Source organism: Pinus tabuliformis, chromosome 1_1, assembly GCF_031772625.1.
Source record: "Pinus tabuliformis cultivar Carrire ecotype Pingquan chromosome 1_1, CPIR1, whole genome shotgun sequence".
Classification (NCBI taxonomy): Eukaryota; Viridiplantae; Streptophyta; class Pinopsida; order Pinales; family Pinaceae; genus Pinus; species Pinus tabuliformis.
This window is the reverse complement of record NC_142297.1, coordinates 363,060,866-363,074,837: the sequence shown is the minus strand read 5'-3', so window position 1 is coordinate 363,074,837 and position 13,972 is coordinate 363,060,866. Positions and strand designations below refer to the sequence as shown.

At 31.9% G+C, this 13,972-nt stretch overlaps 1 long non-coding RNA gene across 1 annotated transcript in view; it reads right to left on the bottom strand.

Moving 5' to 3' along the window:
* Window positions 1-2,347: 2,347 nt before the first annotated feature.
* The window catches only part of LOC149213106 (uncharacterized), a 155,173-nt gene continuing 143,548 nt past the window's right edge, over window positions 2,348-13,972 (bottom strand). The window contains exon 2 of the long non-coding RNA XR_016250301.1: window positions 2,348-2,685. This is a non-coding gene — a long non-coding RNA (uncharacterized LOC149213106). The remainder of the gene's footprint in view (window positions 2,686-13,972) is intronic.

Sequence of the window (13,972 nt, the reverse complement as noted above, 5' to 3'; positions counted from 1 at the left end):
GTGTGGGGCCTTCTACATGGGTAAATTGCACTTGGGTATTATGGACAATTGAGTCCTCAATTATTTTTTGTGCTTTTCCTTTCACTATAGGGTCTTTAACATTCATTACTATTTGATACACTAAGCATTAAATATCATCTGCCCTTCTTTGTGCTTTGCCTTTCACTACAGGGTCTTTAACATTCAATACTGTTTGATATGCTAAGCATTAAATATCATCTACCCTTCACCATAAACCATAAGAAAAATAAAGCTTTCTTTATATATAATTTATTTGAATGAAAAAAAGAGAGAGCTATTGTTTCAATTTCTCTAGCGTGGCATACACCAAACTGTGAAACACATCGTTTCTATTTTAACAGAATAAGCATGCAGTTCATCGAATTATATCAAAGCTACAAATCAGAACACCCATTTTTAAAAGTCCCCCCTATCAGGGAACAACATCGAAATATGATTATTTCCATTAAAATCGAGTGTCAAGGCTATGATACGCATCTTAATGTTATGAACATTGCAGCCTGTTTACATGAGATCGCCATTGTGAACTAATGGAATTCTAGGAAGGGATGTCTTCCTTGTGTACAATCTGAAACAAGTTCTTCGTTAGATATATCAAATTTTCTGATAATACAACATTCAATAATCATGTGATTCTAGATCCTATGAATAGTAATAATGGGATACATAGGACTAAGAATTGACCATGGTTGGCAATGTCTAATCTCAGTAATTAGGTAGGGAAGACTACAACTGAAGAAGGTGATGATAGAAATCTGCAGCAGAGGGCCTCTGATCTGGGTCTTGTTCCAAGCATCTATTTTGTAAATTCTTCAACGGCACAGACACATTCAGCCCACTTGTGCTGATAAGGTGTCCAGTACTCCACACATCAACTTTAACCCCATGAACACCCCTAGACATCTCAGGAGCATGGTTCAAGCCACTAAGATTATGAGGGTAAATCTAAGGTGCACCAATGGCATCCTCAAAATCTATTATAAACCACTCATCTGATTCAATGTTCTTCATCACGTTATCCCACCTGAGATCCCATCGCATAAACAAAACGGTGTGCAAAGACACTAGTGCCCCGGTCACAAATTTCATAGCTTCCACAAGCTATTTGGGTTTGGTGTTTGGGTTTTTTCATAGTTTTTAATTTTTATCTTTTTTCTTTAATTTAAAATCAACGACTATAAATGTAATTCTAAGGATTGCCATAACTCTTCACTTGGTTTGGTGTTTGGGTTTGTTCGTAGTTTTTAATTTTTATCTTTTAACTTTTTTCTTTAATTTAAAATCAATGACTATAAATGTAATTTTAAGGATTGGCATAACTCTTCACATAATTTTTTAAAGTGTGCTAGCTCAATGGAAAGCATCTTCTTTAGGAGGTAACATGAATTAATCAATGATTTTGTAGTTCATTTTTAATTAAATGTTTTTTATATCGATTTATTTCAATGGTGAGATATTTTTGGATTCATTGTTTTATATTGTCTCTAAAGAGACAAAAGTGATCTTTAAATAAATTTTTTATCGTCTCTAGAGAGACAATAGCTAGTATTAAAGACATATTGTCTCTAATCCAAGTGTTGTCTTTAGAGAGACAAAAATGAAATTGTCTCGAGTGAGACAAAAATGAAATTGTCTCCTAAGAGACAATAATGGTTGTGTTATATACTCTCTTTATAGAGACAATATTTTTTAAGACAATAATCTTTAAAACAATATACTTTAAGACAATATTTTTTAAGGCAATAATATTTAAGACACTATTTTTTAAGACAATAATTTTTTAGACACCCGCTTAAAGACAATATTTAAGACAATACACAATTTTTTTGTCTTAAGTTAAGACAATTTACCCAAAAATTGTCTCAAATATTGTCTTAAAACCCTCCTTTATGTAGTAGTGTAAACTAACTGTATATCAACACATAGTCAGTCCTAGATAAACCGATAATCTTGCACTGCATTTATTCTTTCCCATACCTGCCATGCAATAATAATGTACTTAACCAAAACCAAAAGAAAAGAAATCGATGACGCCTTTGTGTAGACCAAAAAGAAAGTGAAATCATGAACCATGACATATTTGTGCATATACTACACTGAAGAAATATTTAACTGCATGTACTGCACTAAAGAAATATGAAGCAAGATATCACATAAATATCTATAAATATGTAACAATAGGTACACTTAAATTTAATTAGATACATTTAAATGAATATATACATTAAATTTAATTTTGATTCATAATTTTTATTTAATTTGTTTATTTAATTAATTATTCAATTAACTACTTATTAGGAGATATCACAACCTGACCATAAAATCATTAAAACAAAGTAACCAGGCAAGTAGGTTTTTCTCATACATAAATCAGAATTACAATATACCAGCATCCATCTTCTTCTATTTATAAGTAAATAGAGTATTTGGCTCTAAACTAACTATATATCAACACATAGTCAGTCTTAGATAAACAGATAATCTTCAACTGCATTTATTCTTTCCCATACCTAGCATGCAATAATAATGTACTTAACCAAAACCTTGAATTGATATGGGAATGCCTTATAAGTAGACTATTTGGCTCTAAACTAACTATATATCAACACATAGTCAGTCTTAGATAAACAGATAATCTTCGACTGCATTTATTCTTTCCCATACCTGCCATGCAATGACAATGTAATTAACCCTAAGGAAAAGAAATTCATGACATATTTAATGCCAAAATTATTAACGATGACATATTTGTGCATATAGTGCAGTAGTGAAGCAAAAGCGAAGCATAAATTTCAGAGAGGAAAGCAAAAGCCACTTAGTATAAGTTGGTCTAGTTAAGTTGCCATTACCTGTTGTCATAAGTTTCTCTACAATTTTTTGGTGGACTTTTACCATGTGAATTTAGGTATCACATGTCGCTTTATACTCCGAAAGGAAAATCTAGTGTGGTTATATGAAAATCTAGTCTATGTGGTATACTTTTTAATTATTATTAATAATAAGGTAATCTTGCATTGAATTTAGGTATCACATGTAGCTCTATACTCCGAAGGAAATATATGTGTGGTATATTTTTTAATTATTATTAATAATGAGGTTTTTTTATGTAAGATAATAATAAGTTTGTTTATGTAAGATAGGTTTTGGTAGTCTTGTCAATAAATGTTTTATTTTTATTTTTATTTTTTTTATTTTTTTTTAACTTTTTGAGAATTTATTTCAATAGAATCACTCGATTCATTATTTTCCTAGAAATGTATTTTTGTGGTTAATATTATTAAAAATGTATATAGTTTTTGATACACGTGGTTAATATTATTAAAAATGTATATAGTTTTATCTAGTATCAAGTGCTTTCATGTAATAATATTAGTTGGATTCATAATAAGATTACTATTATAGATATTCGGTGGTTATTGAAGATATCTTTAAGGAAAAATAATTGAGTTCAAAATTGGAGGATTTACCTCTCAAATCAGTTGTGATGAATCTCTCATACTACTTTATAAACCATTCATTTGAACTTAAGTTGGGGTGGTGGAGAACCTATGGCCTGCCTCCTTATATTTTGTTTCAAGTTGAAAAGATGTTTCATAAAGCCTTTTCATTTGACCCCTACGATTTTGTTTTTTAGGAAGGAGTTTGAGATTGTAAGTGTTGTAGTCATTTTTAAAATTTCATGAATAAATCTAGCCTTGATGATCTCATCCACAAATTAAGGCGTTGTGTTATGTAAGCTTATCTATGATTTGTAATTATTAGCAAAAGACACCATTAAAATCATGTCAATAGTTGGCATCTTCAATATACAAGTCTCAATAAAATCTATTCACATGTTGGAAGTAAATCCAAGGATTATAGAAAGACAAATGTGATGGGATGGATGATCAAATTCATGTATACTTTGCAAAGAAAAGTTTGCAAGATATTTCAAAGATTAACAAGGTGTCACAATCATAAGATAACCTTGCACTTGTTGAACCACACATGGTATGTTGAAGGAGATTTGTAGTTTTAAAAACCATTGGAAAAGCCTCCATGTACCACTCATAAATTGTTATGCTCTTGACCTGCGAAAAATTCCAGAATATGCAAAGAAATACAACCCAAAACATAGAACAAAATGAGAAAAACAACAAGTATTTTATTATTAAGAGATGAAAGCAGTGTTCACTTGCCTCTTCGAGGGGGCAACCTCCAACATAGCAGAGCTCAATTACAAAATAAGACTCAATATATTTCAATGGGGAGTCTCTATCCTTTATATAGGATTCATAAATACAATACCATGGGCCATTACCATGGTTCTCTCAATACCATCTATCTAATACCATGGTCCCTTTGCAACTAACTATGGTCCCTTTCTTAAATGTTGGGCAACCACTTACAATTATTAATATGAGCTTTATTGACTCTTTGACTAACGATAACTATGACTCGACCCTATTACATAAATAAAGGGGTTAGGGTTGGACCCTAACATAAATCCCAACGAGGTTTCTTGCAATCCTTATACAATGGTTGGAAAAGTAATAAGTGATGACTTGATTTTCAACCACAATAAATAAAAAGGGGAATTTATCTAAATGACAAGGCATTATTAATCCCAACTAATTATGTCCAATGGAAGTTCAAGTTCATGGTTTGAAAATATCATCTAGAAAGTTATTATTCATGGAATTCCGTTAAAATTTACAAGCATAGAACCTGCCAAAATGTGCCCCATTTCAAATATCAAGCGTTATCCACTACCCCAAAGTTGTAAAATATTCACATATGCTTGTTTTTCTACTTTCATTTTACATTTTGAATTAGTTGTAGGATTAATAACATTTCCTATGGCTTCCAAAGAAATATGTTGTTCCTTCTAAAAACCATTTCTCACAACCCTAAAGATGAGAGCCTAATTCACCATGAACTATATATTTTCCTATAACTACTACATTTATGTATTAGATGTCAATACTATATAATAATGTTGCACACTTGGACAATGAAAATCCTTCATCGCAATATTTAAAACCATAAAAAAAATTCAAGTAAAACACCTATTGCCTCATTGCCTCCGAAAAGGAGTCCCTCTTCTTGAAATTATCTTTCCTTTCCAAATCCTTCTAGAGAAGCAATTTTGGTGATTTCTCTCATACTAGAATATGATGATGATGATACTGTAGATGAAGCTACCTTGGGAATGATGGAAAATATTTTTTTCTAACTCCCCAATTAAAAACACAATATGAGAAACACAAATACCATGCATATATACATGTTAGGGATTCATTTAGTAGATAAATATAATGCATAAACACTACCTCTTGGATTTATATCTTGAGCATATCATATTATCCTTAATAGTGGAAGTAATGTTTCTTGAATATTTTACTTAAAAAATGAAATTGCAATGGACACTAATGGTGAGAATTCTATCAAAACATTATAGAGTATCTTAAGAAATCCTACTTGGCTTATAGGGCTCTACTAACATGCAAATATTTTATGATTGGATCATTGCTTTCTATTTAGTCTAAGAAGTTTATGATTAAGAGCTTTCCAAGATCTATAAAACCACAAAGTTAAAATAAATTACTCATGAAGATCACAAAGTATGCTACCCTAATTGAGAATATAGATTGTTCACTTTATCTCTTAGCAAATGCAAAGATCTATGTTAATCTGGTTGCTAGAGACAAATCCCTAATTCATAGATCTAATTATAACTAGAATTGTGATACCTTCTCCATAAATTTCTAAAGAATCTTAACTATGCCTTAAAAATGTATCTCCAAGAATTAATGTTGTACAAGATATTACTTATTGATTTTGGGCTTGGGATGAGAGAGATAAAAGAGAGATTGACCATTCTCAAAGAAAACACTCACTTTTCCATAAATAATGTCCCTTTTTTACGTCGCACCATGTACCAATTTTTTTTAATAATATTAGAAAGCTTGTCATGTGCATAAATATGGCATATATCAAAAGGTATAATGGACCAATGAGTTAGGAAAGCTTCCATAGGGCATATCTTGGAAGGTATAGAAAATCAATGGATAAAAGTTTTACCTCATGTACCATGAAAATATTAGTTTTATCTCCTCAAATTGTCACTATCTAAAAAATCATAAAATCGAAAAATGACTCATTCACTTCCTAAACCAAATTTTTTCTCCACTTTTAAAATGTCAATAGTATTCCCTAGGTTCTTTTGCGCACTTTGAATCTCTTTGAGCTTAGATGCTTTTCAATTATACTCAAGTCACCCCTACCTGTAAAATTGGGTGAGCTAACTCATACTACATGGCTTAGTCAACTTGACATAATCTTATTTCATATGTCCTCATTGTGTTGGAGTTAGCACGAGCAACATATATCAACATACACTGTTGGAAATGTCAAAGAATAATCATTTGATCCATATATCCTATGCTCCCATTTAAACTAGGTATTTAGAGTAAAAATGAATTCAAAGATAAGATATCCAATCTAGTCATCAAAAGCCCAACAATAATATTTCCAACAATCTTCATCTTACAATCTTTATCTTCAACATCTATAGTCTTCCCATATCTTTCACATTAATTAAAATAATATTTCCAGCAATCTTTGTTGGAGAAATGACATGAACCCACGATTTCCACAATTTCTATCTTGAGGACCAGGCTTAAATGGATATCGAGCACATTAATGTCAACTAAAGAGCAACCCCTAAACATGAAATACTTTAGGATAGTTTTTTTTTGGGATTTTTACCCATAACATTAGGAATTGCCGACAGTAAAAGTAGGTTGTTTGTTTGAGTTGAGCGTAATGTAAAACTATAAATAATTATGCAATGTTCTATGATAGGTATGGCTAATAAATGGACCATGTGAAACAAACATTCCTGTAGATTAACTCTTTTTGTCAATTTACAACAAGTGCACCAAGGGCCTGGATTTGTGAAGGCTTCTAAGGTTAACAGTATTGGGGCCTTTGGGCCTAGTAAAGTATTACAGGTGCTTGACATTGAGTTCGTGATTTAGGCCTTATGCCTTGTCCTCAAGCCTTTGGGAATTAACAAAAGCACTATCAGAACTATTAAAAATGGTGCTTGAATGTCTTAGTAATCGTTTCTAGCATTGAAGCCATAATAAGTGAATTTCACCAAATTGGTCACCCAAGTAAAATTGGAACCTCAACTACAACCTATGAATGCGATATTTACGTCAGGAAATGATTTTAGAGCAATAATAAGGTCACAATATTATATCTCTCGTGCAATAGAATTAAGGATGATGGCTTAATGGTTTATTGATGCATATATCATCATTAATGGAGTAGGTAGACTACATTACTCCTGTAATGGGCTTCGTGATATGCCTGTAAAATTGATAATGGATATAAGTCCTATTTAATGTGCACAAACTTGAAGTAAATCCATTTACATAGAGAATTAAATAAATGAAATATTCCAAATAGTTCTTATAGGCTTATTCCAATTTATGATTAGCTAGAGGATTAATTCGTAAGCAATGGGAGCCATACTAAGAGATTTAAGGCTACTAATATCGTCCAATGAATCACATTATGTAAAAAAGTTCATTGATTTTGTGTTGCATAGTTTTCTCCTTTGTAAGCTCTAATTCATTTAATGGTGTTCACAAATTCCAAGATAGAATTAGAGGATACTTTCTATATAGTGTAACAATGTTAAAGGAGCGAGTGTTCCTTCTCTACAAATTTATTAGTTATGAAGGTAGGTATGAAACTAATTTTTTCTACCATACTAGGATTTCGATGCATTTTCTAAAGGGGAAGGAGATAATTTTAGCCTACTAGTTGATCAGTAGCCCTAAAATAATGGCATTTAATACCTAGAAGAATTCTAGGAATCTTGAAAAAGCCTTATATTAGTTTGGGATAATCAAAATTCTTGTTGAGGAAAAAAAATTAAGAAGTCACAATTGGGAACCTTGTTTAGTAATAAATTATTTTATTGAGGCATTAGAAGAAAAAAATATTTGTCCAAAGAGAAAAGGAAGAAGAGGGAGAGTTTTTTCAAATCCTTCTATAGAAGCAATTTTGGTGATTTCTTTCATACTAGAATATGATGATGATGATACTATAGATGAAGCTACCTTGGGAATGATGGAAAACATTTTTTGCTAACTCCCCAATTAAAAACACACTATGAGAAACATAAATACCATGCTTATATACATGTTAGGGATTTATTTAGTAGATAAATATAGTGCATAAACACTACCTCTTGGATTTATATCTTGAGCATATCATATTATCCTTAATAGTGGAAGTAATGTTTCTTGAATATTTTACTTAAAAAATGAAATTGCAATGGACACTATTGGTGATAATTCTATCAAAACATTATAGAGTATCTTAAGAAATCCTACTTGGCTTATAGGGCTCTACTAACATGCAAATATTTTATGATTGGATCATTGCTTTCTATTTAGTCTAAGAAGTTTATGATTAAGAGCTTTCCAAGATCTATAAAACCACAAAGTTAAAATAAATTAATCATGAAGATCACAAAGTATGCTACCCTAATTGAGAATATAGATTATTCACTTAATCTCTTAGCAAATGCAAAGATGTATGTTAGTCTGGCTGCTAGAGACAAATCCCTAATTCATAGATCTAATTATAACTAGAATTGTGATACCTTCTCCATAAATTTCTAAAGAATCTTAACTATGCCTTAAAAATGTATCTGCAAGCGTTAATGTTATACAAGATATTACTTATTGATTTTGGGCTTGGGATGAGAGAGATACAAGAGAGATTGACCATTCTCAAAGTAAACACTCACTTTTCCATACATAATGTCCCTTTTTTACCTCGCACCATGTACCAATTTTTTCTAATAATATTATAAAGCTTGTCATGTGCATAAATAGGGCATATATCAAAAGGTATAATGGACCAATGAGTTAGGAAAGCTTCCATAGGGAATATCTTGGAAAATATAAAAAATCAATGGATAAAAGTTTTACCTCATGTAACATGAATATCTTACTTTTATCTCCTCAAATTTTCACTGTCTAAAACATCACAAAATGGAAAAATGATTGATTCACTTCCTAAACCAAATTTTTGCTCCATTTCTAAAATGTCAATAGTATTCCCTAGGTTCTTTTGCACACTTTGAATCTCTTTGAGCTTAGATGTTTTTCAATTATATTCAAGTCACCCCTAGTTGTAAAATTGGGTGAGCTAACTCATACTACATGGCTTAGTCAACTTGACATAATCTTATTTCATATGTCCTCATTGTGTTGGAGTTAGCACGAGCAACATATATCAACATATACCATTGGGAATGTCCAAGAATAATCATTTGAACCATATATCCTATGCTCCCATTTAAACTAGGTATTTAGAGTAAAAATGAATTCAAAGATAAGACATCCAATCTAGGCATCAAAAGTCCAACAACAATATTTCCAACAATCTTCATCTTAAAATCTTTATCTTCAACATCTATAGTATTCCCATATCTTTCACATTAATTAAACTAGTATTTCCAGCAATCTTTGTTGGAGAAATGAAATGAACCCACGATTTTCACAATTTGTATCTTGATGGCTGGGGTTAAATGGATATCTGGCACATTAATGTCAACTAAAGAGCAACCCCTAAACATGAAATACTTTAGGATAGTTTTTTTGGGATTTTTACCCATAACATTAGGAATTGCCCATGGTAAAAGTAGGTTGCTTTTTTGAGTTGAGGCTAATGTAAAACTATAAATAAGCATGCAATGTTCTATGAGAGGTATGGCTAATAAATGGACCATGTGAAGCAAACATTCCTATAGATTAACTCTTTTTGTCAATTTACAACAAGTGCACCAAGGGCCTGGTTTTGTGAAGGCTTCTAAAGTTAACAGTATTGGGGCCTTTGGGCCTAATAAAGTATTATAGGTTCTTAACATTGAGTTCGTGATTTAGGCCTTATGCCTTGTCCTCAAGCCTTTGGGAATTAACAAAAGCACTATCAGAACTATTAAAAATGGTGCTTGAATGTCTTAGTAATCGTTTCTAGCATTGAAGCCATAATAAGTGAAATTCTCCAAATTGGCCACCCAACTAAAAATGGAACCTCAACTAAAACCTATGAATGCCATATTTACGTCAGGAAATGATTTCGGAGTGATAATAAGGTCACAATATTATATCTCTCATGTAATGGAATTAAGGATGATGGCTCAATGTTTTATTGATGCATATATCATCGTTAATGGAGTAGGTAGACTACATTACTCCTCTAATGGGCTTCCTGATATGCCTGTAAAATTGATAATGGATATAAGTCCTATTTAATGTGCACAAACTTGAAGTAAATCCATTTACATAGAGCATTATATAAAAATAAAAAAATTGAAATAGTTCATATAGGCTTATTCCAATTTATGATTAGCTAGAGGATTAATTCGTAAGCAATGGGAGCCATACTGAGAGATTTAAGGCTACTGATATCGTCCAATGAATCACATTATGTAAAAAAGTTCATTGATTTTGTGTTGCATAGTTTTCTCCTTTGTAAGCTCTAATTCATTTAATGGTGTTCACAAATTCCGAGATAGAATTAGAGGATACTTTCTATATAGTGTAACAATGTCAAAGGAGTGATTGTTCATTCTCTACAAATTTATTAGTTATGAAGGTAGGTATGAAACTATTTTTTTCTACCATATTAGGATTTTGATGCATTTTCTAAAGGGGAAGGAGATAATTTTAGCCTACTAGTTGATCAGTAGCCCTAGAATAATGGCATTTAATATCTAGAAGAATTCTAGGAATCTTGACAAAGCCTTATATTAGTTTGGGTTAATCAAAATTCTTGTTGAGGAAAAACAAAATTAAGAAGTGACAATTGGGAACCTTGTTTAGTAATAAATTATTTTATTGAGGCATTAGAAGAAAAAAATATTTGTCCAAAGAGAAAAGGAAGAAGAGGTAGGGTTTTTTCAAACCCTTACCCTCAAGAAGAAAATAAAGAAGTCAAACAAACTCTAGTACAGAGAGGCCACTGAAATCATAGAAACAATATAAATTTTAAGACTAGAGTCTATGAGGATATTGGAAGACGAAGATGCTACTCAAATTGAAGATACCATAAAATCAATGCTACTTCAGAAAGGATAATTGTTGAAAATAAGATATGAAAGGAAGAAGAATAAAAAGGATCATGCTAGAACCAAAAAGAAAGGTGACAAAAGCAGTTACGAAGAATCCATGGGAAACTACAAAAAAAACCATTGTGATATCTGAACTGAAGTAAAAGAGCATTAAAAGGAAGATTTTGTAAGGAATGAAGACACCAGAAGGCAAAACAAATGTAGAAGCGTCACATGAAGCATGAAAAAAGTAGACAATGTTGTTTCATTTGAGAATTTGAAAGTTGCAGAGCTAAAAGAATCGGAAAGATTAGCGACAAATCCTGAAAGAAAAGGTTCAAAGGTCTATGAAACTTAGCAACATATCTAGTATTATTATTTTGATAGTCTGGATCAAAAAACACAAAAGGAAGAGGTAAGGGATCCCTCTCCTAAAGTCTAACGGTCAATGGAATTTAGAAACATATGTATTTTTTTTTTTTTGGGATCAAGAAGCACAAAAATAAAAAGTGAAGGATCCCTCTGCTACTCTTCAGTGTACTTTCAACAGTGATATTCCAACATCTACCATTCACAATCTTATACATAATAACGATTTAAATTTTTCTAGGGATAAAGATAATATTATAAAATTAAAAGAAGAAATAACTCAATTATAAATCCTAGAGAAACATGTGAAAGGGGAAAATGAGAATCTCAAAGAAAACAGTTATGAGATACTAAAGTGAATGTATTATTGGTATTAGAAAATCTCTAGGCTAAAGAAGACAAATAAAGTACTCGAACAAAAAAACAAGGGTTTAAAGACAAAGATGTTAATGAAGAATCCAACGTGGTCCATTTCCATGATAAAGAAAGGAGCCATAAGTAACTTGGATATTTTGATCCAAGCTGCTAAAACTATCTTCTGAATTGTAGTATTATCCAAATTTTTAAAAACTTTCTAGCTTGCATGTGGGCTTGTAACACCCTAAGAACCCGAAAATGTTGGAAAATGATAGATAAACAAGAAATGACCTCAGCAACATCAAGGAGTGATCCAGGTGGCTCCGGAGAGATACACGGGACAAAGAGGGCTTATGAATGCTCGAAAATCAAAAAGCTCAGAATTACTTAGACCCAGGACCAGAGTGTAGATCTCGTCATCCTGATCGCGGAAGTGTGAACGGTTCGTCAATCTGAACTCATATGAGGAAGAATGGGCTAGTGAATTTTTTGGTCAAAGTTGTGGTGTGGGCCAAGTAAGTCTGAGCACTTGGACCTAGTATGTCATGTTTTCACGTACTATATTGAACCCATGTATTAATGGGGTGGGCGCGCCACCGACACGCCGCTCCAAAACAAGACCTTGTATGTCAGTACACCGCGTGGGGATTACGGGGGCGAGTTGACGTAACTACTGATGTAACTAAGATTTCTTCATGCGCAAAGGGGCATAGTTATTTCTTCACGCGGAAAAAAAATTAAATCGTTGTTATTATTAGAGTGAAAAATGTAAATATTTTTAAAAACAATCTTTGTTCTTATTAAAGTGAAAAATGTAAATATTTTTAGTTTTTAAAAATAAGGTACATTCTTAACTTTTTGTGATTATTGTTTAGAAAGTTATGACTCAGATCATCCAGAGTACTATATTCATTTTATGAATAAAGGTAGCCTTGATGATCTCATAAACAAATTAAGGCATTGTGTCATGTAAGCTTATCCATGATTTGTAACTATTAGCACAAGCCACCATTAAAATCATGTCAATAGTTGGCATCTTCAATATACAAGTCTTAATAAAATCTATTCACATGTTGGAAGTAAATCTAAGGATTATAGAAAGACAAATGTGATGGGATGATCAAATTCATGTATACTGTGCAAAGAAAAGGTCCCAAGATATTTCAAAGATTAACAAGGTGTCACAATCATAACATAACCTTGTACTTGTTAAACCACACATGGTATGTTGAAGGAGAATGGTAGTTTTAAAAACCATTGGAAAAGCCTCCATGTACCACTCAAAAATTGTTATGCCCTTGACCTGCGAGAAATTCCAGAATACCAAATATGCAAAGAAATACAACCCAGAACATAGAACAAAATGAGAAAAACAAGTATTTTATTATTAAGAGATGAAAGCAGTGTTCACTTGCCTCTTCGAGGGGGAAACCTCCAACAGAGCAGAGCTCGATTACAAAATAAGACTTGATGTATCTCAATGGGGAGTCTTTATCCTTTATATAGGATTCATACTTATTGTGGCCTTCACAAGCTATTGTCCTCACATTAAAAGATAATGTACATAGACTTTTAAAGAGACAACTAGTCACTGTACTATTTTAGAGGAGTTATTCTTCTTAGACACCCATGCATTGTGGCGATAACTCCTCTTAGACACCCACTTATTATAGGCTTGCCAAGCTATTGTCCTCGCATTAAAATAATGTACATAGAGTTTTAAAGAGACAACTACTCACTGTACTATTTCAGAGGAGTTATTCTTCTTAGACACCCACGCATTGCGGCCATAACTCCTCTTAGACACCACTTATTGTGGCCTTTCCAAGTTATTGTCCAAAATAGAATTTTTTAGAATTTATTTATCAGTGTGATAAACTCAAAAATCTTTCTAAGCAAGCTATGATGTCCTCCTCAATAAGCCATGACATCTCATGATTGTTTCCCAATTATTTTTACTCTAACTACATCTCTATTTTTATTTTCAAGATGTCAATACTTTCTAAAAATACGTAAAAACAATGAAAATCCCTCGTCACAATATTTAAAACTCTAATAACAATTCAAGTAAAACACATATTGTCTCATTACCTCCCAAAAGCA